The 27,335-nt window shown below is 44.0% G+C and overlaps 1 protein-coding gene across 2 annotated transcripts in view; it reads right to left on the reverse strand.

Annotated features, from left to right (window-relative positions):
- Positions 1-27,335, reverse strand: part of ZNF277 (zinc finger protein 277) — a 137,802-nt gene that overhangs the window by 47,983 nt on the left and 62,484 nt on the right. The gene's annotated exons all lie outside the window — the stretch shown is intronic.

Genomic DNA, 27,335 nt, shown 5'->3' on the forward strand with positions numbered 1-27,335 from the left:
GATCTCTGATAAATAATATATCCTCGTTTTACACACTGTAAATCCCACCACCCCCTCCTCCACTGTGACCCTCCCTTACCCCCTTGCTTTCAAAATGGAGAGCGGGGTAGGGGCCGGTAAATGTGTCACTTACCAGCCCCTTCCTTTTCTGAATGAACACAATGGAGTGAAGGTACCAATCACTGGCTGTATTTACTATACTTCAGTTTGTGAATGAACAGGAACCTGCTCACCACAGAGCACTTCCCATTCGTTCACTGTCCAGTGCAGCTGAGGCTGCAGAGAAAGGGACTGGGGAATCTCTGTCCTCTGTCCCTTTCTCAGTCTCAAATGTGAGACATCAGGGGATCTGTTTAGACCCCCGATATTTCACCAAAGCTCCCCAAAACAGGGCTCCTAAAAAAATAAAATACAAAATAAAAATAGTACTGGCACTGTCCACAAACCATCCAGCGCCTTACTGACACAGTAAACTGCTCTATTGACTGACAAGTCCACTTTTAAGGTAGGCCAAATTTATATTTTACAATGACATTTGTTTTATTATTAGTAAGTTTTCCTTACTATTTAGGTAGTTTTTTTTTTTTTTTTAAAGGCGATATCTAGTTTCCAAAGGTTGCCTCTATCCCTGGGTTAGAGGATAGAAGCAGTTAGGGGACATTTGTTTAACTGCAATGCCAAAAGTCCCACACCAAGAAATATTGTTCAGGGAAAACCCAACGTATAACAGAAAAATATTTCTATAATAAATATATAATATAATATAATATAATATATAATAATTATTTATAATAAATATTTTTTTTTTATTATTATACAAAAGAAGAAGGTAGAATAACAGATATGGTTTAAAAAGGTCAGTGGGAACTACCCCTTGGCTTCAAACCAGCATCAATTCTTACACTTGCACATTTTGTACAGTACACTTGCACAAAGTCAGGGATTTTGTAGAATTAGGTGTACGATTACTGATTATACCAAGCATGTGTTAAGGATCAACAATTTCATATGTGGGTTGAAACACAGTCATTAACTGAAACAGCTATGTAAGAGGCCTAAAACTGGGTGAGGAGCAGCCAAACTCTACTACTAAGGTGAGGTTGTGGATTCAGATCACAGATCACCTACACCATGGCAAGACCGAGCACAGCAACAAGACACAAGGTAGGTAATACCGCATCAGCAATGTCTCTCCCAGACAAAGATTTCAAAGTAGGCTGGGGTTTCAAGATGTGCTGTTCAAGCTCTTTTGAAGCAGCATAAAGAAACGGGTCTTGTTAAGGACTGCAGGCTCATTGGTTGGCCAAGAAAATGCATCAGATGAAAGACACCTTATGCTTACCTTCCCTTGACAACAGAAGATGTCCAGCAGTGCCATTAGCACAGAACTGGCGGAAACCCATGGGACCCAGGTACATCAATTTACTGTCCAGAGAAGTCTGACAAGAAGCGGTCTTCATGGAAGAATTGAGGCCAAAAAGCCACACCTCAGACATGGAAACAAGCTAAACCACTCAATTTTGTACAAAAACAAAGGAACTGGGGTGCAGTAAAATGGCAGTAGGTGCTCTGGACTAATGAGTCAAAATGTAAAATATTTGGCTGTAGCGGGAGACAGTTTGCTTGCTGAAGGGATGGAGAGCGGTACAATAATAAATGATCCCAAACATACAGCCAATGTAAATAGATGAAAAATATATAAAACAGTGCTAGCAGCCTATATCAAGCAATATAAAATTCTAATAAATAGTGCCTAATGTATCAATGTTAAGAGAAAACAAAAACATAAAATCTATAAGTGTTCGGGTGCTTCAGTGAAAAGTGCAATGGTGCTCCAAAACTTTTTAGCGGGTGAAGCGGCTCTCCCTTTGGTGTCCCTACTCACCAAAATAATTGGATCCTCAGCTTCACAGTCTGGGATCAAAAAGGCATCAATCAAATGATCTGGGGATATGCTGGATGGTTCCTCAGTAAAATCTTGCAGGGAGACGTTTTAAGACAGGAAGGATATACCACACCCCATAGATGGGGAAACAGAGAGAGAACTCATAGTGAAATCACGTTTGGCATCAATTATCAAGCGCATTCAATGCGCAATTACAGGATTTTTGCCAAAAACAGCCATCGGTAAAAAAATCATCCGAGTTCGCCGCTGAATGGGGCACGTTTCACGGAGACGGGAATTTGCATCAATGGTTAACACGAATCGGAAGGACGTGGATGCGTTTGGCCCCTCCTCCAGGGCGTCATCAAGGACATTACTTCTGGTTCCATTACAATCTATTTATACCCTAGGGAAGATAGAGCCTCCCTCTATGCAGTAAAAAAAAAAAAAAAAAAAAGACCAATTACGATCTGTGTATGGAAGACAGACACTTTCTCCTTTTACATAATTTCCTGTTGCCAAGTGTAAAACTTTAATAACAAACACTTTAAAAGAACAATTTATCTGTTTAGCTATATGACAACAATGAAAGCAACTAATGCGATAGACATATGCAAAAGATTTCCAATATATAAAGAACAAAGGAATAAGCATTAATTGAAAAAAAAAAAAAAAAAAGAAGAAGAAAATAAAATATATTAAAAAAAATTTAAATAAAAAAAATTTAAATAACAATAAAAATAAAATCTCTCAAATGATATTACCAATTGTACAAAAAACAATTGAGATCTAATTCAATGTTAAGGCCATGGGGACTCAAAGTCCGGAGCCTATGGATCCATTGGGTCTCATTCTGTGAGCTAGCTCTCTTGAGATTGGAACCTCTCCAATGTTCCTCCACCTTATCTATCCCACAGAAAGTGATGCCCCCTGGATCTCTATTGTGGAACAATCTGAAATGATTGGACAGGCCATGGTTTTAATGCAATTAAATCCAAATTAGGTCCCTCAATAGCATCAGGTGAGCATAAAGATACATTGAAACAACTCCAGGACTTTGTAGATAAATTAGATAAAAAGACATTGATTACGATTATACATCTAATAAAGTTTATAGATGGCAGGAAACCAATGAAGATCAAAATACTGTTCCTAGAGCTTCAACTGAGGAAAGGGAATCCATTCCAGATAATCCCAAAACCCCCATTCGCAAATATGATGGATCTCAGAGAGACTAAGAGGGGAGAGTACCATGGTGGGCAAAGTTCCAAACCAGGGACCACCCCCCCCCCCCCCCAATATGGAGCTCCAACTTATAACAGATTTGAACCCTTGAGATATGATCATCCCCCTAATAGAGGGTTTTATAATCAAAGAGGTTATGATCAGAGGGAGGTTATGGTGGTCCTTCTTGGACTCCCAACCATTCCAGTTACTGCCCTCCCCCCAATAGGGGTCGAAGATGGTATCCTAATAATTATCAAGGGGATTTTCAGAGAAGGGGTTCTGGGGGACCACCCTTGGGGGGAAGAGGGGGACGTGGGAAGGATTACAATCCACCAGACAGGAGAGAGGAGGAATGGAGACTATGGTATCCCATGGCACCCCAAACGCATCCGGATGGGGAAAGGAGAGAAGGGCAAGAGGATGCGGGGGGGGTAAAAGGCAAAATACCTTTGAGCGAGGCTATCTTTTCAGAAGATGAGCTCAAAGTTTTAGAATTAGGTCTTAAATATGCGTTAGTACAGGAATTTAAACACATTTGATGTTTTTACTGATTTCCAAAAATTTACAAAGAAAAATTAACATTAAACAGTTTTATGCGAATAGTAGTTCATTAGTGGATCAAGCTAGTGAGGAGTATCAGCATACTTCCTTAAAAAAAAAAAAATTCTATTTTCAATCCTAAAATCACCAATAACCACTTTGTGGGAATATTTAAGTCTTTGGTTAAGCAAGATTTGGACAAAATGAATATTCGTCCGAGTAGACGAAAAAAAGATTTGTAAAGAGGTTTAGAGCTGTTAGAAAATTAAATTTTATTTGTCAATTGTTAATAAATCAACCTACTATCATAATAGTGTATTTATGGTAACAATTATGTTTTTAGGCACTAATTTTAAATAATTTTAATTTTTGTTTTTGGTAGCCTTTTTAGGGTTTCCTTCATAGAATTATCTGAATTTTTAGTATAACACGTATTTTTAGAGAACATATATACACATACATATAGTTTTTAATACAATTTTTGTATGTCACATACATATTTCTTTTATATACTTAGAGTTTCCTGATTAAACATTATGGTCTAGGTTACACCCACCGCTGGTTAATCCATCAGCTGTGAGTGTGTCTCAGCCAGCAGATGCCTGCTATAAATAGCTCCTTGCTTCTCCCCTACCTTACACTTGAAAAAGGAGCGTGCATGTGCCGTACGGACCTTGCACAAGCTCGGAAACGCGTTGTGTTCTTCCCCACCACTATACATCACCAGCCGCTTCCTGGGTTGCTGCTCCGCTCCTCTGCGCAGACAGACTGTGTTCCGTCCTGGCTTCCTGTCAGATTGCGGCATAGGCTTGGGGCGTCCCTGGGAATCGATGATTGTCCTCTTACCTTCCCACTTCGGAATGTACCCTCTTGCTGCACATACCGTATTTACATGTAAGTGGATACTTTTGTCAATTGTTAATAAATCAACCTACTTAGCGGCGCTCCTCTCCTTTTGTTTTTTGAAAAAAATATTTAGGGAATGCTGGCCTCTGTTATTGAAAGACGGAGAGCTTAAAAAGTCTTGCCTGCACAGCCCAGGTTTATTTATAGGAAACCTCCAACACTCAGGCTCAAATTAGCACACAAGGTTATTAATCCTCCCAAGAAGTTATTTACATTCTTGGATCAAACTTTTTTTTTTTTTTTTTTTAGTTGTGCTAGATGTGTGATGTGTAAAACCCACCCAAAAAAAGAAAAAGGAAAACTACCCACTTCAGCTCCTTTTCTGAGGGTAGATCTTTTTGAAATCAAAAAATGTATCACTTGTGGGACCACACGTTACCCACCTCTTGTCTTGTCCCTGTGGGCTATAATACGTGGGCAGAACCACGAGAAAATGAGTGGTAAGGCTTAGGGAGCAGGTCAACAGAATCAAAAAGGGCTATAAACACCATGGCCTGTCTAAACATTTCAGATTGTTCCACAATGGAGATCCAAGGGGCCTCACATTCTGTGGGATAGATAGGGTGGAGGAACATTGTAGAGGTTCCAATCTCAAGAGAGCTATCTCACAGAATGAGACCCAATGGATCCATAGGCTCCGGACTTTGAGTCCCCATGGCCTTAACATTGAATTAGAGCTCAATTGTTTTTTGTCCAATTGGTAATATGATTTGTGAGATTCCCCCCCCCATTTTTAATGCTATTTAAAATGTATTTATTTCTATTTTATTTTAATTTTATTTATTTTTATTTATGTTTTTCTCTTTTTCAATTAATTTTTATTCATTGTTCTTTATATACTGGAAATCTTTTGCATATGTCTATCGCATTAGTTGCTTTTATATAGCTAAACAGATAAATTGTTCTTTTAAAGTGTTTGTTATTAAAGTTTTACACTTAGCAACAGGAAATTATGTAAAAGGAGGAAGTGAGTGTCTGTCTTCCATACACAGATCGTAATTGGTAATTTTTTACTGCATAAAGCGAGGTTCTATCTTCCCTAAGGAATACATAGATTGTAATGGAACCAGAAGTGATGTCCTTGATGATGCCCTGGAGGAGGGGTGAAACGCATCAACGTACTTCCAGTTCGTGTTAACCATTGACAGAACTTTCCATCTCCGTGGAACGCACGCCATTCAGCGGCAAATTCGGATGATTTTATTTACTGATGCCCGTTTTTGGCAAATATCCTGTAGGTTGCGCATTAAATGTTAAACGTTATTTTACTATGAGTTCTCTCTCCGTTTCCCGATCTATGGAGTGTGGTATAGCCTTCCTGTCTTAAAACGTCTCCCTGCAAGATTTTACTGAGGAACCATTCAGCATATCCCCAGATCATTTGATCAATGCCTTTTTAATCCCAGGCTGCAAAGCTGAGGATCCGATTATTTTGGTGAGTGGGGACACCAAAGGGGAGCCGCTTCACTGACTCAAAAGTTTTGGAGCACCATTGCACTTTTCACTGAAGCACTTATAGATTTTATGTTTTTGTTTTCTCTTAACATTGATACATTAGGCACTGTTTATTAGGATGTATATTGCTTGATATAGGCTGCTAGCGCTGTTTTATATATTTTTCATTGCTTCAAGTTTGTAGCACCTTTGTGCAGCAGCTGCGGTCTTCCTATTCATTTTTAATTTATTCACATTTCACTATTTGAGTTAACTCTCCAGCGCAAGTTTTTGAATTAGATATAATGTAAATTCAAACCATCTTCAGCGTAAAGAAGGAGTCCTGCAAGTGAAGACTTGGATCCCATAGAGCCCCGATTTCAACATCAAGTCTGTCTGGGATTAAACGAGGAGACAAAAAGGATCCAAGATCTGGGGTTGGTTCTCCAAGATGTTTGGATCAACCTATCTACCGAGTTCCAGTTAAAAAACTGTGCAAGTGTACCTAGAAAAATTGATGCCATTTTGCAGGCAAAGGGTGGTCACACCAAATATTGATTTAATTTGGATTTCTCTTCATTTACTTTTGTACAATACTGTATACAGTATATGTGCACACACACACACTGTAATGTTGAACTCGTTTTCTCTTGGGTGCAAGCATGTTGCATGTGGCAGTTTAACCACATCTGCTTAACATCTGTTGCATTTTGCTAACACATGGCTCAGGGATTTTAGGTATTAACATTCACTTCAAAGCCGCAGTTGAAATATAAAAGAATAGTACTAAATATTATGTTTTCAAAGCAACTATGTGGCAATCAATTAAAATGAATCTATTTAAATCATCACTTATTTCAGAAATACAGGCAATGTAGCAATAATACAGGTAGACAGTAGATGGGAGTTCTCTCAACTCCTGCTGTATAACCTTTGGTTAAGACATGCCTTGTTAAGTAGCAATGCATAATGCGGTAGGGAAGGAGAGAAGCGCCAGCTACCGGATGCATGGAGGGGGCGCCGGACATCAGAGAGGTCTAGGAGCACTAAAGGGGGGTATTTTTTTTTTTTTTTTTAATGATTGCTCTGTGGCTACCCCGCACGGAAAGCCAGCGGGAGGAGGAGATGGGAAAGCCTGTTAGCATCTGCAGGGCATGCAGCACCTGGACATTAAGTGGGGGGGGGGGGCACTGATTGCCATCGATCTGAGCCATTCGTTTTTTCAGCAGCGTCTGCTGAACAATTATGCTGTAAATTCATGGTCACTGAAGTGAGATTATAGCAGAAGGAGAAAAAAGGTCTGTACGGCATGCGGACCTGGCCAGCTGGAAGGGTTAAGGTGAGAGCACATTTTCAGTGAAGCACTGTAGAGGATGAGGATGATGAGGATGAGGGTGATGATGAATCACTGAAGACTTTTTGCAGTGATACAGTGTATCCGCAAAGTATTCATACAATCCACATTTTGTTATGTTACAGCCTTATTTCAAAATGGATAAATTCATTATTTTCCTAGAAATTCTACAAACAATATTCCAGAATGACAACGTGAAAAGTTTGTTTGAAATCTTTAAAAATGTATTTAAAATAAAAAAAAAAAAAAAAATTAAAAATTACATGTACATATGTATTTACAGCCTTTGCTCAATACTTTGTTGACGCACCTTTGGCACAAATTACAGCCTCAAGTCTGAGTATGATGCTACAAGTGTTTAAGATCTCTCCAGAGATGTTCAATTGGGTCCAAGTCTGGGCTCTGGGCTGGGCCACTCAAGGACATTCAGAGTTGTTCCATAGTCACTCCTCTGTTATCTTGGCTGTGTGCTTAAGGTCGTTGTCCTGTTGAACCTTCGCTACAGTCTGAGGTCCAGAGCACTCTGGAGCAGGTTTTTATCAAGGATGCCTCTGTACATTACTGCATTCATCTTTCCCTCGATCCTGACTAGTCTCCCAGTTCCTGCCACTTAAAAACATCCACGCAGCATGATGCTGCCACCACCATGCTTCACTGTAGAAATGTTATTGGCCAGGTGATGAGCGATGCCTGGTTTCCTCCAGACATGACGCATGCCATTCTGACCAAAGAGTTCAATCTTTGTTTCATCAGACCAGAGAATTTTGTTTCTCATGGTCTGAGAGTCCTTCGGGTGCCTTTTGGAAAACTCTAGGCAGGCTGTCATGTGCCTTTTACTAAGAAGTGGTTTCCATCTCCACTCTACCACACAGGCCTGATTGGAGAGAGGTGAATCTTCCAGAAGAACAACCATCTCTGCAGCACTTCACCAAAGAAACGCTGGAGCTCTGTCAGAGTGACCATCGCTGTGCCCAGAGTGGTCACCTCCCTGACTAAGGCCCTTCTCCACCCATCGCTCAGTATGGCTGGGCAGCCCACTCTAGGAAGAGTCCTAGTGGTTCCAAACTTCTTCAATTTATGGATAAAGGCACTGTGCTCATTGGGACTTTCAATGCTGCAGATATTTTTCTTCCCCAGATCTGTGCCTCAATACAATCCTGTCTCAGAGGTCTACAGACAATTCCTTGGACTTCATGGCTTGGTTTGTGCTCTGACATGCACTGTTAACTGTGGGACCTTATTAACAATGGATACAAAAAGTCTACACACCCCTGTTAAAATGTCAGGTTTCTGTGATGTAAAAAAATAAGACAAACATAAGTCATTTCAGAACATTTTTCCACCTTTAAATGTGAACTCTAAACAACGCAATTGAAAAACAAACTGAAATATTTTAGGGGGGGGCGGGATGGGAGTAAAAATAAGAAAACTAAAATAATGTGGTTGCATAAAGCTCACCATACAATTTTCTTATTCAATGTTCTTTTGATTTACCTTTAACTATGTAGTGCAAGGGCCTGCCTGATTGCATACAAATTGAAAGTGTTCATGTTTGACCTCCTATTATATGGTTTTGGTAAATGTAAAAGAAAGTTGTACAAGAAAATCGTATAATGTATGGCCAGCCTAAGTGTGCACACCCTCTTATAACCGGTAATGTAGCTGTGTTCAGAATTAAGCAATCACATTCAAACTCATGTTAAAGAGGAGTCAGTACACACCTGCCATCATTTAAAGTGCCTCAGATTAACCCCAAATAAAAGTTCAGCTGTTCTAGTAGGTCTTTCCTGACATTTTCTTAGCCACATCCTACAGCAAAAGCCATGGTCCGCAAAGCTTCCAAAGCATCAGAGGGACCTATTTTTAAAAGGTATCAGTCAGGAGAAGGGAACAAAAGAATTTCCAAGGTATTAGATATACGATGGTACACAGAGAAGATAGTCATCTCATCAAGTGGAGAAAATATCACACAACAGTGACATTACCAAAAACTGGAAATCCCTCCAAAATTGATGAAAAGACAAGAAGAAAACTGGTCTGGGAGGTTGCCAAGAGGCCTACAGCAACATTAAAGGAGCTGCAGGAATATCTGGCAAGTACTGACTGTGTGGTACATGTGACAACAATCTCCCGTATTCTTCATATGTCTGGGCTATGGGGTAGAGCAGCAAGACAGAAGCCTTTTGTTATGAAAAAAAACATCCAAGCCTGGCTAAATTTTGCAAAAAATACATCTGAAGTCTCCCAAAAGCATGTAGAAAAATGTGTTATGGTCTGATGAAACCAAGGTTGAACTTTTTGGCCATAATTCCAAAAGATATGTATGGGGATAAAACAACACTGCACATCACCAAAAGAACACCATACCCACAGTGAAGCATAGTGGTGGCAGCATTCTACTTTGGGAATGTTTTTCTTCAGCTGGAACAGGGGGTTTAGTCAAGAGGGAATTATGAACAGTTCCAAATACCATTCAATATTTGCACAAAACCTTCAGGCTTCTGCTAGAAAGCTGAACATGAAGAGGAACTTCATCTTTCAGCAAGACAACGACCCAAAGCATACCTCCAAGGATTAAAGTTTTGGAATGGCCCAGCCAGAGCCCAGACCTGAATCCGATTGAAAATCTGTGGGATTCTGTGTGATCTGAAGAGGCTGTGCACAGGAGATGCCCTCGCAATCTGACAGATTTGGAGTGATTCTGCAAAGAAGAGTGGGCAAATCTTGCCAAATCAAAATGTGCCATACTGATAGATTTATACCGAAAAAGACTGAGTGCTGTAATAAAATTGAAAAGGTGCTTCAACAAAGTATTCATTTAACGGAGTGCACACTTATGCAACCATATTATTTTATTTTTTTATTTTTACTTCCCTCCACCTAAAAGATTTCAGTTTGTTTTTCAATGGAGTTGTACAGTTTATAGGTCACAATAAAAAGGTGGTTGAGGCTGGGTTCACACTGGTGCGACACGACAGCCGTCCTACTTTGGATCCGACTTTGCCCTGCGACATGAAGCCGGCATGTGTCCGACTTTCAATGAACGGGGATCCGACTTGGATCCCCGCCAATGCCGGCACTGTGTTTGGTATGAATCTTTAGGGGGGAACTCCGCGCCAAATTTTAAATAAAAAACCGGCATGGGTTCCCCCTCCAGAGGCATACCAGGCCCTTGGGTCTGGTATGGACCTTGAGGGGAACCCCCTACGCCGAAAAGACGGCGTGGGGGGTCGCCCCCAATCCATACCAGACCCTTATCCGAGCACGCAGCCTGGCCGGACAGGAATGGGGGTGGGGACGAGCGAGCGCCCCCCCCCCCTCCTGAACCGTACCAGGCCGCATGCCCTCAACATGGGGGGTTGTTGCCTTGGGGGAGGGGGGCGCGCTGCGGCCCCCCCACCCCAAAGCACCTTGTCCCCATGTTGATGAGGACAAGGGCCTCTTCCCGACAACCCTGGCCGTTGGTTGTCGGGGTCTGCGGGCGGGGGGCTTATCGGAATCCGGGAGCCCCCTTTAATAAGGGAGCCCCCAGATCCCGGCCCCCCACCCTATGTGAATGAGTATGGGGTACAGCGTATAGTATGACGTTTTAGGGGGCGTGGTCATCACCCGATGACCACGCCCCCTTATGCCGTCATAGTCCCAGCATGCCCAGGGACTGTGACGGCATAAGGGGGCGGGGTCACCGCCTATATAAGTCAGAGCAGAGCGCACAGAGAGCATTCTAGCCCCAGAGAGCGTCGTGTCAACATCAGGAGAAGAGGGCAGAAGGCAGAAGGCAGAAGATTGAAGACCAGGCTCCTCCGCTTTAGCAAAAGAGCGGCAAAAGAGCAGAAGAGAGCGGAGGAGCCCGGCAGAAGATCCGGAGAGCGTGGAGAAGAACCGGAGAGACCCCCGAAGTCGGAAGAAGACCCCCGGAGCTGTCTAATAAAATGCTTTAAAAATCTGTGTAGTGTTTTTTTTTAAATTGACACTTTTTTCCTAGGTGAATGGGTAGGGGTACGCTGTACCCCATACTCATTCACATAGGGTGGGGGGCCGGGATCTGGGGGCTCCCTTATTAAAGGGGGCTCCCGGATTCCGATAAGCCCCCCGCCCGCAGACCCCGACAACCAACGGCCAGGGTTGTCGGGAAGAGGCCCTTGTCCTCATCAACATGGGGACAAGGTGCTTTGGGGTGGGGGGGCCGCAGCGCGCCCCCCTCCCCCAAGGCAACAACCCCCCATGTTGAGGGCATGCGGCCTGGTACGGTTCAGGAGGGGGGGGGCGCTCGCTCGTCCCCACCCCCATTCCTGTCCGGCCGGGCTGCGTGCTCGGATAAGGGTCTGGTATGGATTGGGGGGACCCCCCACGCCGCCTTTTCGGCGTAGGGGGTTCCCCTCAAGGTCCATACCAGACCCAAGGGCCTGGTATGCTCTTGGAGGGGGAACCCATGCCGGATTTTTATCTAAAATTTGGCGCGGAGTTCCCCCTCAAGATGATCTGAGCACAAGTCGCGTGCCGAAGTCGGATCATGCGAGACGGCAATCCGACTTTGATCCGACTTCAATGATAGTCAATAGGCTGAAGTAGGATAAAAGTCGGACCAAAGTAGTACAGGGAGCATTTCTAAAGTCGGAACGACTTGTGTCGGACCAGTTAGGACGGCTCCCATAGGGAAACATTAAATTTCACACGTCATGCGACATGAGCTCCCAATGTCGGAGCGTTTGTCGGACCAGTGTGAACCCAGCCTGAAGTTCTGAAAGGATTTATCTTTGTCTCGTTATTTTACATCACAGAAACCTGACATTTTAACAGGGTGTGTAGACTTTTTATATCCACTGTAGACAGGTGTGTGCTCTTTCAAATCATGTCCAATGAACTGAATTTACCACAGGTGGACTCCAATCAAGCTGTAGAAACATCTCAAACATGATCAGTGGAAACAGGATGCACCCAAGCTCAATTTTTGAGTGTCATTGCAAAGGCTGTGAATACTCACATGTGATTTTTTTTTAATGTTTATTTTTAATAAATTTGCAAAGATTTCAAAACAAACTTCTTTCATGTTGGCATTATGGGGAATCCATTTTGGAATAAGGCTGTAACATAACAAAATGTGGAAAAAGTGAAGCGCTGTGAATACTTTCTGGATGCACTGTGTTTTATATTATCCAGCACTTGGAACTGATATAATTGCTTATTTTGGAATTACACTTTGAATATAATAATTTTGTTTGTGTCACACTGCACATACGAATAGGTTTTCTATATGGTTATATAAAAGTATATATGGTTTTGAGGATTCAAAAAAAAAAAAATAATAAAATTTATTATGTATGATAGTGGCCGCCCTGTATGCAATATGCGCCTAGATGGATGTCCGTTTTTGATAGAAAAAAAAAAAAAAAAGCAATGCAAGGGACGGTACTTACATTGAATAAGAAAGGTCCCAAAGGCTGGTGGCTGCCCTCTTACACACAATATCAAAATCGGAAGTAAAATTTCCTCCGATGAACGATCTGCTGATTTTCAGATCGTTAGCATGGTTCTTTCGACAGCAGATTCCGTTTTTTCATAAAACGAAGCTGGATGTGCAGACTATAAAATTTTTGTCGTACGTGAACTCAACGTCCAATTTTCATTTAATTAGTACGGTTTTCGTAAGAAAAAAATCCTAAAGAGCAAGACTACGCATGCTCAGAAATGGAAGAACACATACAAAACAATTCAACACATTATGTCACTTCTAAAGATGTATTCTGTCGTACGAAAATTTTCGTATGGTGAGTTATCGCTTCACTTTCGACATCAGACTAGCATGCAACAAAAAAACGCATGAACGCAAGTCCAAAAATCTGATCTTGTGTACTAGGCTTTAGTTGATATCGCTTTGCACAATGAGAAATGCTCTATTAATGGAAAACAGGCAAAATAATTTAAGGTCCAACTCCTCCATTCATACAGCACTTTTCATTGCAGGAAGCAATAGTAGAGCTTTTATGACACACTGAACACTTTTTTATTATACAATTTTCTAATTATAAAATTGTTATATTTATAAAGCACCAACAGTTTGCGCAGTGCTTTACAATGTGAGGGCAGACAGTACAAGTACAATTAAATGCAGGAGGAAGCGTTGTTTGTTAGAGCTTACAAATCTAAAAGGGAGGGTCAAGTAATACAAAAAAAAGGTAATAACTGTGGGGGATGAGCTAATGGAGAAAATAAAAGTACAGTTGTTAGGTGGAGGCAGGATAGAGACTTCTCAGAAGAGAAAAGTTTTCAGGGATCGCCTAAAATTGGACAAAGGGGATAGTCAGACAAATTGGGGTAGGGAATTCCAAAGGATGGGAGAGGCTCGAGAGAGGTCTGGGAGGCAAGCATGGGAGGAGGTGACGAGAGGGGAACTAAAGAGCAGGTGGTCTTGGGAGGAATGAAGAAAACTATCTGGTTGGTATTTTGAGACTAGGCTAGTGATGTAGCTGGGGGTTGAGTTGTGGGTGGCTTTGCAAGTTGTTATATTTTTAATGTAATTCATTGGGAGGGTGGCAGCCAATAGAGGGATTGGTAGCAATAGAGGGGTAAGCAGACGCTGAGTGGTTTGTAAGGTGGATGAGTCTGGCAGCAGCATTCCTGATGGATTGAATAGGGTATAGCCTATGTAATGGTAAGCCAATGAGGAGGAAGTTGCAGTAGTTGAGGCGAGATAACCAGGGAGTAGATTAGGAGCTTTGTAATGCCATTGGTTAGGAAAGGGCATACAGTATTTTGGAGATGTGGAGGTTAAGGCGGCAAGCTTTGAAAAGTGATTAGATGTGGGGACCAAAATGAGCGCTCAGAGTCCAGGATTACAGCTAGCAAACAGGCATGGGGGGATGGGTTGATGGTTGTGCCACTGATCTTGACAGAGAAGTCAGGGGAAGGGGCACATGAAGACATGAAGAAGGAAATATTATGAGCTTGGTTTTGGACAGGTAGATCCTTATGGCTAAGTCCTGGGAAGAAATGAAGAGAAACAAGGGATATGATGGCATTTCTAGTTATCATCCCATATGGGAGAAAGGTAGGCTGGTTGAGTTGGGGAAACTGCAGGGCTTTTCAGAATGGTATTTCCCAAGCCATACAGTTTCTTCACCAATTGTGTGAAGGATCATTTGAAATCCTTTCAGGAAATACAAACTGAATTTGGTATTCCTTCATCCTGTTTCTTTCAATATCTCCAACTTGGACACGCCCTTTCAGTGCAGGCTAAAACGATGCCCTTTAGACAGATCAATACTCTCCTTATAGACCAATTAGCTACAACTGGTAAAAAGGGCCTTATATCTTCTATATATGGGTCATTATTGACCCACATACAATTGCCGGGCAGAAGAGGATGGTTTACAGATAGATCAACCTTAGATGGAAAAATATGGCAATCTGTGTTAGAACAAGTGCCTATGGTTTCCATATCCCCTACCCAAAGACTCGCACAACTCTTTAAAATTCTTAGAGTCCACCAAACACCTCTTACACTGCATAACTGCTCGCAGAGACAGCTCAGAATACCCTAGATGTGGCGACCCAGCTGATGACCACCTTCACATGTTTTGGAAATGTCCTAAGTTGGTGCAATATTGGAAAAGAATAATTACTACTATTAAAATCAGATATTTCAAGTGGTTTTGCACAATGACCCGTTGACCTGTATATTAGGACATTTGGCTGAGGATGTGTACACAACCCTTGTTAGAACGGCTGTATCTAGGCTACTGTTTTTGGCTCGCAATGCGTCTTGCTGAAATGGATTGCCCCCCACGCCTCCCAAATTTTAGGACTGGCGAAGTCAAATAAATTCCGCTTTGCTTAAAGAAAACAAAACATTTAAGCTTCGGGGCAGTCTGCTTAAGTTTGACAAATTATGGGAACCTTGATTACAGGCTCCAGGCCTGGCCCCAATGGCCTTAGTATCACTAGTATCACTAAGGCTCCTACAATGTTAAAATACAGATGGGGAGTTTTGGTGGATTGTTGGTTCAAGGAGGTATGTGATAGGTGGGGAGGCACACTAGAAGTAATATGAAGTAGGTTGGCAACTGGGTTATGTTTTCTTCCCTTCACCCCTTTGTTGTGTTTTTGTCCCAGAGGTAAACAGTGCACTTCTTACATTATTATAGCTTTATCAGGGTAAAAGCACTTTTTATGCAATATCTTATATGCTACACATATCTATGCGCCTGCTTTAAGGCTTATTTATAACAATAGCTTTTGCTGTGTATAATAATAGGCAAATGAAAGTAACAGGAAACTGTGCATGTAAATGTACTGTTTACGATATATTTTTTAGCTGGTACTTTTTTCTTTTTTTTCTTTGCTGAATTTGGTCTGTTTGTATTGTTTTATGAAAAATAAAAAAAATAAAGTTTTTAGGAGGAGGGGGTGGTCTACTGTATCAGGCTGGGTTCACACTGGTGCGACACGACAGCCGTCCTACTTTGGATCCGACTTTGCCCTGCGACATGAAGCCGGCATGTGTCCGACTTTCAATGAACGAGGATCCGACTTGGATCCCCGCCAATGCCGGCACTGTGTTTGGTATGAATCTTTAGGGGGGAACTCCGCGCCAAATTTTAAATAAAAAACCGGCATGGGTTCCCCCTCCAGAGGCATACCAGGCCCTTGGGTCTGGTATGGACCTTGAAGGGAACCCCCTACGCCGAAAAAACGGCGTGGGGGGTCGCCCCCAATCCATACCAGACCCTTATCCGAGCACGGAGCCCGGCCGGACAGGAATGGGGGTGGGGACGAGCGAGCGCCCCCCCCCCCTCCTGAACCGTACCAGGCCGCATGCCCTCAACATGGGGGGTGGTGCCTTGGGGGAGGGGGGCGCGCTGCGGCCCCCCCACCCCAAGGCACCTTGTCCCCATGTCGATGAGGACAAGGGCCTCTTCCCGACAACCCTGGCCGTTGGTTGTCGGGGTCTGCGGGCGGGGGGCTTATCGGAATCCGGGAGCCCCCTTTAATAAGGGAGCCCCCAGATCCCGGCCCCCCACCCTATGTGAATGAGTATGGGGTACAGCGTACCCCTACCCATTCACCTAGGAAAAAAGTGTCAATTTAAAAAAAACACTACACAGATTTTTAAAGCATTTTATTAGACAGCTCCGGGGGTCTTCTTCCGACTTCGGGGGTCTCTCCGGTTCTTCTCCACGCTCTCCGGATCTTCTGCCGGGCTCCTCCGCTCTCTTCTGCTCTTTTGCCGCTCTTTTGCTAAAGCGGAGGAGCCCGGTCTTCGGTCTTCAATCTTCTGCCTTCTGCCTTCTGCCCTCTTCTCCTGATGTTGACACGACGCTCTCTGGGGCTAGAATGCTCTCTGTGCGCTCTGCTCTGACTTATATAGGCGGTGACCCCGCCCCCTTATGCCGTCACAGTCCCTGGGCATGCTGGGACTGTGACGTTTTAGGGGGCGTGGTCATCGGGTGATGACCACGCCCCCTAAAACGTCACAGTCCCAGCATGCCCAGGGACTGTGACGGCATAAGGGGGCGGGGTCACCGCCTATATAAGTCAGAGCAGAGCGCACAGAGAGCATTCTAGCCCCAGAGAGCGTCGTGTCAACATCAGGAGAAGAGGGCAGAAGGCAGAAGGCAGAAGATTGAAGACCGAAGACCGGGCTCCTCCGCTTTAGCAAAAGAGCGGCAAAAGAGCAGAAGAGAGCGGAGGAGCCCGGCAGAAGATCCGGAGAGCGTGGAGAAGAACCGGAGAGACCCCCGAAGTCGGAAGAAGACCCCCGGAGCTGTCTAATAAAATGCTTTAAAAATCTGTGTAGTGTTTTTTTTTAAATTGACACTTTTTTCCTAGGTGAATGGGTAGGGGTACGCTGTACCCCATACTCATTCACATAGGGTGGGGGGCCGGGATCTGGGGGCTCCCTTATTAAAGGGGGCTCCCGGATTCCGATAAGCCCCCCGCCCGCAGACCCCGACAACCAACGGCCAGGGTTGTCGGGAAGAGGCCCTTGTCCTCATCGACATGGGGACAAGGTGCTTTGGGGTGGGGGGGCCGCAGCGCGCCCCCCTCCCCCAAGGCACCACCCCCCCATGTTGAGGGCATGCGGCTTGGTACGGTTCAGGAGGGGGGGGGGCGCTCGCTCGTCCCCACCCCCATTCCTGTCCGGCCGGGCTGCGTGCTCGGATAAGGGTCTGGTATGGATTGGGGGGACCCCCACGCCGCTTTTTCGGCGTAGGGGGTTCCCCTCAAGTTCCATACCAGACCCAAGGGCCTGGTATGCTCTTGGAGGGGGAACCCATGCCGGATTTTTATCTAAAATTTGGCGCGGAGTTCCCCCTCAAGATCATCTGAGCACAAGTCGCGTGCCGAAGTCGGATCATGCGAGACGGCAATCCGACTTTGATCCGACTTCAATGATAGTCAATAGGCTGAAGTAGGATCAAAGTCGGACCAAAGTAGTACAGGGAGCATTTCTAAAGTCGGAACGACTTGTGTCGGACCAGTTAGGACGGCTCCCATAGGGAAACATTAAATTTCACACGTCATGCGACATGAGCTCCCAATGTCGGAGCGTTTGTCGGACCAATGTGAACCCAGCCTCAAAGGCAGCCAAAAAGGTCCAGAAGTAGGAGTACAGAATGGTGTTCATTTTTTTTGCAGTTGGTAAATCGTTTTTGAGTTTTAGGAGAGCAGTTTCTGTGGAGTGTTTAGGGCGAAATCCAGACTGTAGTCCAGGCGTTCAAAGAGTTTGGAGGAAAAGGGAGCAAGGAGATGGGCTGTAGGTTCTCAAGACTGGTGGGGTCCAAGGAAAGCTGCTCATTTCTGAGTCTGCTGGAACTCTGTCCAAGTGAAACTGGTTTAAGTGGCGAATTAAAACCAGAGTGGGGACCTTGAGTGGAGAGTGAACAAGTCTTGCTTTTTGATTGCTGGGTTGCATTTTTAGGTTCTTTTTGGGGCCTTTCCTTGTAGCTTTTTAACACCTTTTTCTGACACATTTTAAACAGCTAGTTTTTTTTTTCTTTGCTTCCTTCAGCCTACTAATTAAGGGGAGTGGTTATTGCTCACAGGTGCTTGAGGCCTATATAACCTTGTGTAGAACTCATATTGAGCCTGCTCATTTGTGAGTCTGCTGGAACTCTGTTCAAGTGGAACTTGTCTAAGTGGTGAGTTAAAACCAGAGTGGAAAACAGGAGGTTATAACAGGGGTCACAGTACCTGTGTAGTGTGAGTACCCAAGTGTTGTCTGAGTAGTGTGTGTGGATCGTTAGTATTTGTGTATTGTGTACTGTATATTTGCGTATTGCGAGCGCACGTAGGTCTGCGAGTGCACGTAGGTCTGGGAGTACCTGTGTACTGGCTTGAGTATTAGTGTCAGGAAGCTGTTAGGTAATTTGAACAAGATATAATCCCCAATCCTCATTAAATTTAATAGGTACGATGACTAGCAGGTGTGGAGAGGTGACTCTTTGTACAGTATGCGTTCCTTGATCATCCGATCGAGGGTGAATACTGCTGTGCAAAATGTAAGCGCATTGTTTCCCTGGAAGCCCATGTTCTGAATCTGGGGAAGCAACCGTCAGCACTGAGAAGTTCCTCCATACTAAAGGAGAGCCAGGAACGTACACGGCAGGTACTGGCAGGGGGGTGGAGACAAAGAGGTGCAAGCACTAGCAAAGAGTAGATGGGTGACAGTCAGGAATGGTAGAGGGGGAAGTGCCAGGGAGGCCAATCCAGGGCTGGAGCATCCCAATAAGTACGCTCCATTGAGTGACATTGGTGAAACCAGTCAGGGACCAGCACTGCTGGAGCTGAGGGACTCTTAGCTGCCAGGGGAAGAACTCCTCCAGTGAGAGTGGGGGAGAAGCAAAGGGAAAGGAAAGACAGATTCTGGTGGTAGGGGACACAATTCTTAGAAGGACGAGAGGGCAATCTGTAACAAAGACCTGAAGCGCCGTACAGTATGTTGTCTACCGGGCGCTCGGGTTCGGCACATCACAGATCTGGTGGACAGATTACTGGGAGGGGCTGGGGAAGACCCAGCTGTCACGGTGCATGTTGGCACCAATGACAAAGTCAGAGGCAGATGGAGTGCCCTAAAGAACGATTTTAAGGACTTAGGAGCTAAATCGAGGAAAAGCACCTCCAAGGTAGTATTCTCAGGAATACTACCGATACCTCAAGCCACACCAGAAAGGCAGAGGGAGATTAGGGAAGTAAACAAGTGGCTGAAGAGCTGGTGTAGTAAGGAGGGGTTTGGGTTCCTGGAGGACTGGGCCGACTTCGCAGTCGATAACCGGTACTATAGAAGGGATGGACTGCACCTAAATGAGGAGGGTGCAGATCAGCTGGGAATGAAGACTAGAGGTCGACCGATATATTGGCCGATATTTGGTGTTTTTTACTTAATCGGCCGATTGTGCTGATAAAAAAGGCCGATATAACTTCAGCGCGACTTGCAAATTACTTCTGTAATAGAAGTCAATACAAGTTGCCTGAAATCTTCTGTGAAGCAACTTCTCTCCTCCTCTGGGCAGCCTGCCAAATCTGATAAAAATGAACCTGAAGAGATACAATGTTTACACTTATGAATGAACTGAGCTCCTTGTGTAGAAGCTCTCAGTTTAACCATTTAAAGACTAAATCTTTTCTGACATTTGTTGCTTACAAGTAAAAATCCTGTATTTTCTGCTAGAAAATCACTTAGAACCCCCAAACATTATATATATATATATATATATATATATATATATATATATATATATATATATATATATATATATATATATATATATATATATATATTTTTAGCAGAGACCCTAGGGAATAAAATAGCGGTTGTTGCAATTTTTTATTTTATGTCACACGGTATTTGCGCAGCGGTCTTTCAAACGCAATTTTTTTTTTAAAAATACACTAATAAATTAAAAAAAAAAAAAAAAAAAAAAAAAAAAAAGCTAAGCAGTAAAGTTAGCCATTTTTTTTCGTCCAAAAGTTTTGATTACCTGTTTTCGTGTATTTAATATTTAAGATATAGTTTTTTTTTTAATCTAAATTCTACATACAAGTGAACTGATTGGAGGTATGTTTTGTTTAATAAATGTTTAAAAATGTAAAAAATTTTCTGTATCACTTAAGGTTGCTTACACACTGGAGCGGGCATGCGTTGACGGTAAAATGCTGCTAGTTTTAGCGTCAGTTTACCGTCATTTTAGCGGCGCTATTCGGCTGCTAGTGGGGTGCTTATAACCCAGCTAGCAGCCGAGAAAGGGGTTAAATGCGTTTCAATGGGCAGGAGTGGTGGTATACACCGCTCCAAAGATGCTGCTTGCAGGACTTTTTTTTTTTTTAACATCCTGCCAGCGCATCGCCTCAGTGTGAAAGCACTCGAGCTTTCACACTGAGACTGCAGGGGAGCCGTTTTACAGGCACTTTACAGGCGCTATTTTTAGCCCAAAAGCGCCTGAAAAACGCCCCAGTGTGAAAGGGGTCTAACTGTTAGATTTTATGAGATGAAGGGAAAAAAAAAAAAAAAAAAAAAAAAAAATCGGCCAAATATATCGGCCCAAAAAATTCAGCATCACATATCGGCCATCGGCCACCGCGATTTCTAAATATCGGCATCGGCCAGAGAAAAACCCATATCGGTCGACCTCTAATGAAGATGGCCAAAAAGTTAGAGGGGTTTTAAACTAGGTGATGGGGGGAGGGTCCAGAGGTAGAGATAGTCAGCGCGGAACATATTCCAGAGGGCAGTATTGGGGGCATTAGTGGTAGGTTGACCAAAGCACAAAAACCCAAGGTAAGTATAGTAGCAAGTCCTAGTTGCGATCTCAGAATACCCAATACGAGGATAATATGTGACCGGTCTAAACTACGTGGCATGTTCACCAATGCCAGGAGCCTGGCGGACAAGATGGGTGAACTAGAGATACTGTACGAGGAGCATTTGGATTTTGTGGGAATTTCAGAGACCTGGTTCAACAGCTCTCATGATTGGCTGGCAAACATTCAAGGGTATACCCTTTATTGCAAGGATAGAGAGGGTAAAAAAGGGGGGAGGGGTATGCCTATATATCAAGAATAATGTACAAGTGAATGTGAGAGATGACATCACTAAGGGAGCTAGGGAGGAGGTGGAATCCCTATGGGTAGAGCTCCAAAGTGATGAAGCTAAGGGGAAAATACTACTGGGAGCAGGCCCCCTAACCTGAGGGAGGAAGTGGAGACAGATCTCCTATCACAATTTGGACTAGCAGCAAGGATGGGAAGTGTTATCATAATGGGGGATTTTAATTATCCAGACATAGACTGGGCGGAGGGAACCGTGCATTCATCTAAGGCTTGCCAGTTCCTTAATGTCTTGCAGGACAATTTTATGGGTCAGATGGTAGAAGCACCAACTAGAAATAAAGCATTACTGGATCTATTGATTACCAGCAATACAGACCTGATCACGGATGTGGAAATACAATTTAGGTAACAGCGATCACAGGTCAATTAGTTTCAGTATAAATCACACAAATAGGAAACATAAAGGGAATACAAAGACACTGAATTTCAAAAGAGCCAACTTCCCTAAACTACAAACCTTGCTAGAAGGCATAAATTGGGATAAATTCTTAGGAACAAAGAACACGGAGGAGAGATGGGTTTGCTTTAAGAGCATATTAAATAAAGGCATTAGCCAATGCATCCCATTGGGTAATAAATTTAAAAGAGCAAACAAAAGTCCTGGATGGCTTAACTACAATGTAAAAATGCATATAAAAGCAAAGGAGAAGGCCTTCAAAAAATACAAGGTTGAGGGATCATCATCAGCATTCAGACTTTATAAAAAAATGCAACAAGAAATGTAAGGGTGCAATAAGGACGGCTAAGATAGAACATGAAAGACACATAGCGGAGGAGAGCAAAAAAAAAATCCCAAGTAATTATTTAAGTATGTAAACAGTAAAAAAGGGAGGACAGACCATATTGGCCCCATAAAGAATGAGGAAAGACATCTGGTTACAAAGGATGGGGGAGATGGCGAAGGTATTGAATTTATTCTTCACAAGGGAATCGGGGGGGCTTCAGTAACCAAAACTGCAGTGTTTATCCTCATGACACATCACAGGAAGCACCTTCATGGATAACAGAGGACGGAATTAAAATTAGACTTGAGAAACTTAACATTAATAAATCACCGGGACCAGATGGCTTGCACCCGAGGGTACAAGTGATTGCCAGACCGTTGTTCCTAATTTTTACAGTCTACTGACTGGAATGGTACCAGCTGATTGGAGAAAAGCCAATGCAGCACCAATATTTAAAAAAGGCCCAAAATACATCCCTGGGAATTACAGACCAGTTAGCCTAACATCAATAGTATGTAAACTCTTGGAGGGGATGATAAGGGACTATATACAAGATTTTAGTAATGAGAACTGTATCATTAGCAGTTATCAGCATGGATTCATGAAGAATCGTTCTTGCCAAACCAATCTACTAACCTTCTATGAGGAGGCGAGTTGCCAGCTAGATAAAGGAAGGCCCGTAGACGTGGTCAATTAATGGGGTGGGCAACTACGTGGCAAATGAGGTTCAATGTAGAAAAATTTAAAATAATGCATTTGGGTGGCGAAAAACCCTAGTTAGACTTACAGGTAACGGTATTTCTACGAGTCTTTCAGGACAGCACCTGGAGAGAGCGCAGCTCCACCCACTTTTCTCAGGAAACACTGCAGTCAGTTTTTTCTTTAAAGACCGGACACTTCCACCATGGCCTCAGTTGTTCATAGAGTACCTCCAGCCATGCTGATATTAGATAAGCAGAACATAGCAATAACACCACATTTTTATAAACCAATTAGGGCGGGTCATCGGTGCTGTCCTGAAAGACTCGTAGAAATACCGTTACCGGTAAGTCTAACTAGGGTTTTTCTCCCCTCGTCTTTCAGGACAGCACCTGGAGATGATAAAAGAGTACTTACTCTAGGGTGGGACCACCGCCTGCAGGACCTTCCTGCCAAACGATTGATCCGCTGCTGATAGCAAGTCCAACCTGTAGTGGCAGGTGAAGGTGGAGAAGCTTGTCCACGTGGCCGCTTTACAGATCCGACCTGGAGAAGCCCCTGCTCTTTCCGCCCAGGACGTTGCTACTGCCCTTGTTGAATGGGCCATTACCCCTGTGGGAGGATCAGCCCCTGAAGCTCTGTAGGCTTCACTGATCGCCCTTCTTAGCCATCTGCCTATAGTGTTTTTAGAAGCACAATGACCCTTGCGTGATCCCGAAAAAAGAATAAAAAGAGAATTTGTCTTCCTAAACTCTCTCGTAATCTCTAAATAATGGAGTAAACATCTTCTCACATCCAGGGTATGAAAAGCCTCCTCTTTAGAGTTGGATGGTGTAGGACAAAAAGTAGGTAAAACTATCTCTTGTGCCCTATGAAAAAAGGTTGCGACTTTTGGCAAGAAACCCGGGTCTGTTTTCAGCACTACCCGGTCTGGAAATATCAAACAAAAGGGTTCTATTATAGATAGAGCCTGCAACTCACTTATTCTTCTGGCTGAGGTAATTGCTACCAAAAGAACCAGCTTAAGCGTCCATACTTTTAAAGTCGCTTCCTGTGGGGGCTCAAAAGGTGTTCTGATCAACCCCTGTAGCACCAGAGATAAATCCCACTTAGGGAAAGATTTGAAAGGTACCGGCCTAAGCCTGGCCAATGCTTTGAAAAATCTAACTATAAATGGTTCTTGAGATAACTTTCTCTCAAGAAACACCGACAAGGCAGCTACCTGGACCTTCAGGGTACTGGCTGCCAGCCCCATCTCCATACCCTCATTGAGAAACTCTAAAATTGAGGGCAATTCCTGTGGTGAACATTTTTTAGTCATGCACCAGGAATTAAACCGTTTCCATGTCTTAAAATAAATACCCCTGGTAACCTTCTTTCGGCTATTTAACAGGGTTGACACCAGCTTATCTGAGAAGCCCCTTCTTTTTAGCAACTGCTCCTCAGTAACCAACCTGTCAGCCTGAGCTGGTTGATATTTGGATGTTGAAGGGGTCCCTGGGATAGTAGATCCTTTCGAAGTGGGAGAACCCAATGTGGTTCCACTGCCATCCTCTGTATGGTTGCAAACCAGGGCCTCTTGGGCCAAAAAGGAGCCACTAGGATCATACTTGTGGTCTCTCGCTGTAGTTTTTTCAACACCAAAGGGATCATTTGAAAGGGGGGAAAGGCGTAACACAAGTGGAAGTTCCTTGGTTGTGCCAGCGCATCCAATCCCTTCGCCTGATCTTGCCTGTTTAGTGAGTAATAGGCCTTCACCTTTGAATTCTTGTGGGATGCGAACAGGTCTATCTGAGGAGTTCCCCATTTCTCTGTTAATTCCTGGAATACCTCCTTGTTCAGACTCCACTCCGCCTCTAGTATCCTTTCTCTGCTTAGAAAGTTGGCCACTAGATTCAGCTCTCCTTTTAGGTGTACAGCTGTTAGGGACTTTACGTTGCCTTCCGCCCAGGATAGCAACTGAACTGACAAGGCTAGCAAGACCTTGTTTCTCGTGCCCCCCTGTCTTGTAACATATGCCACTGCTGTGGCATTGTCTGATAGCACCTGAACATGGTGACCCCGGACTATTTCCTCGAAAGCCCATAGTCCTAGGAGAATAGTTCTTAGTTCCCTCCAATTGGAGGATCTCCTGGCCTCCCTTTTTTTCCAATTGCCCTGAGCCATCTGTCCTTCCAGGTGGGCGCCCCACCCCCAGGAACTCGCATCTGTTGTTAATCTCCTCTCCTGAGGAAAACACCAGAGCAGGCCCTTGTCCAGATTGGAGTGGCTCCTCCACCACCAGAGCTTCCTCTGAACTCGGGGGGATATTGTTATCATCTTTTCTAGGGACTCTCCGTAAGACCAGTTTTTCAAAATTGTCTGTTGAAGTTCCCTTGCGTGCAAACGTGCCCACTGTACTGCAGGTATTGCTGCAGTAAGGAGCCCCAAAACAGACATCACTGCCCTGATAGAAATTGGCAGGTTTGTCTGGGCCTTTTTTACAGCGTTCTGAAGCTTTACTATCTTCTCCTCTGGGAGGTATATTTTTCCCTGTATGGAATCGATAGTGTAACCTAGAAAGGTTATTGCCTGTGATGGGATCATGTTCGATTTTTCCTCGTTTATTAACCACCCCAGGCTCTCCAGATGACTCCTTGTCCTTTGTAGATCTCTCTCTAATATGTGCCTTGTTTTGGCAAATATTAGCAGATCGTCTAAATATGGGACAATCGAGATTCCTTCTATTCTAAGAGGGGATAAGGCCTCTGCCAGAATTTTTGTGAATATCCTCGGCGAGGAGGACAGCCCGAAAGGGAGAGCTCTGAATTGCAGATGTAGGACAGATCCCCCTATCCTGGTCGCAAATCTGAGGTGCTTTTGTGATGCTGGGGCTATAAGCACATGGAGATATGCATCTCTCAGGTCTATGGATACCATAAAGCAGTTTAGGGTCAGGAGACCCTTTACCGAAAAGATCGTATCCATCTTGAATTTCTTGTACCTGACCGCTCTGTTGGGTATCTTCAGGTTCAGGATTAATCTGAACTTGCCTGAAGGTTTCTTCACCAGAAAGATGTGCGAATAGCACCCCTGTTCTACCTCGTTGGGGGGAACATTTACTACCACCTTCTGTTGAATTAACTCCCGGAGAATTGCCGACATCGCTGTAAGCTTTTCCGGGTCTCTGGGAGCCTGAGTTAAATAAAACCAAACCGGAGGGGGTTGGGCAAACTCCAGTCCGTAACCCTCCCTTATAGTATTTAGGATAAATGGACTGTCTGTAATCCTCTGCCACTATGGGAAGAAGGTCTGTAACCTTGCTCCCACAGACTGGGGACCGTCACTGGCTCTTTGTATTTGGGGTAGGGGGGCGAAAGAGTACCCCTGACTTGCCCCTGCCTCTCTGAGACCTCCAAGGTCTTTTATATCCTGTCTCCTTTGAGTCTGAGGTTTTCTGAAAAGGACGAAAATTTTTGTTGCCCTGAGGAACTACCTTTTTCTTAATGGGGAAGGCCTTCTTCTTGTCGGTCGTTCTCTCAAGAATGGCTTCAAGACCTGGGCCAAAAACCAAATCCCCCTCAAAGGGTAAACCACATAACTTGGTCTTAGAGGCTGTATCCCCGGTCCAAGTCTTGACCCATAGGGCTCTGCGCATTGAATTGATTAGAGCAGATGATCTGGCCGACATCCTAACTGATTCCGCCGAAGCATCTGCTATATATCCAACGGCTTTCATAAGCACTGGTAAGGTCTCTAAAAGATCCTTACGAGGTGTACCTGCCTCGATATGAGCTTTCAGTTGTTCCAACCAGTGCTCCAGGTTTCTGGCTACTACTGTTGATGCCATAGCTGGCTTTAGATTTGCTAGGGTGGAATCCCAAGCTTTCTTTAGCAGGGAGTCAGCCCTCTTGTCCATGGGGTCCTTGAGGATACCCATGTCCTCAAACGCAAGCTCAGTGTTTCTCGACACCTGAGAGAAGGCTGCATCCAGTCTAAGCTTTTTGTTCCAGACCTGTGTGCTATCTTCCTCAAAGGGAAACCTGCGTTTGAGGGATCTAGAAAAGAAGGGGGCCCTCTCTGGGTCCTTCCATTCTCTTTTAATTGTTCCTGACAGAAACTTGTGCACCGGAAACGTCCTGCGTTTCATTTCACCCATGCCCTGAAACATCTTATCGTGTAACGACAGCTGGGCTTTGTCCTCTGTAATATTAAGAGTAGTGTGGATAGTTTTTAGCAGATCATCCACCTCCTCTAGAGACAATTTATATCAAGAAGAAGAGGAAGAAGGTTCTTTCTCTTCCTCTTCCTCCGGTTCCGTAGCCACGCTACGATTTTCCTCCTCCGAGTCACTGTCACCCCTATATGCGGAAACAGAAGACTGGGAACGAGGTACTGAGCTGCCTGCGGCTGGACGTTTGTCAAGGTAGGATTTAAATGACTCAAAAGTATCCGCCAAATCCTTCCTAAACGAGCT

The sequence above is a fragment of the Aquarana catesbeiana genome, linkage group LG03, assembly GCF_042186555.1.
Source record: "Aquarana catesbeiana isolate 2022-GZ linkage group LG03, ASM4218655v1, whole genome shotgun sequence".
Classification (NCBI taxonomy): Eukaryota; Metazoa; Chordata; class Amphibia; order Anura; family Ranidae; genus Aquarana; species Aquarana catesbeiana.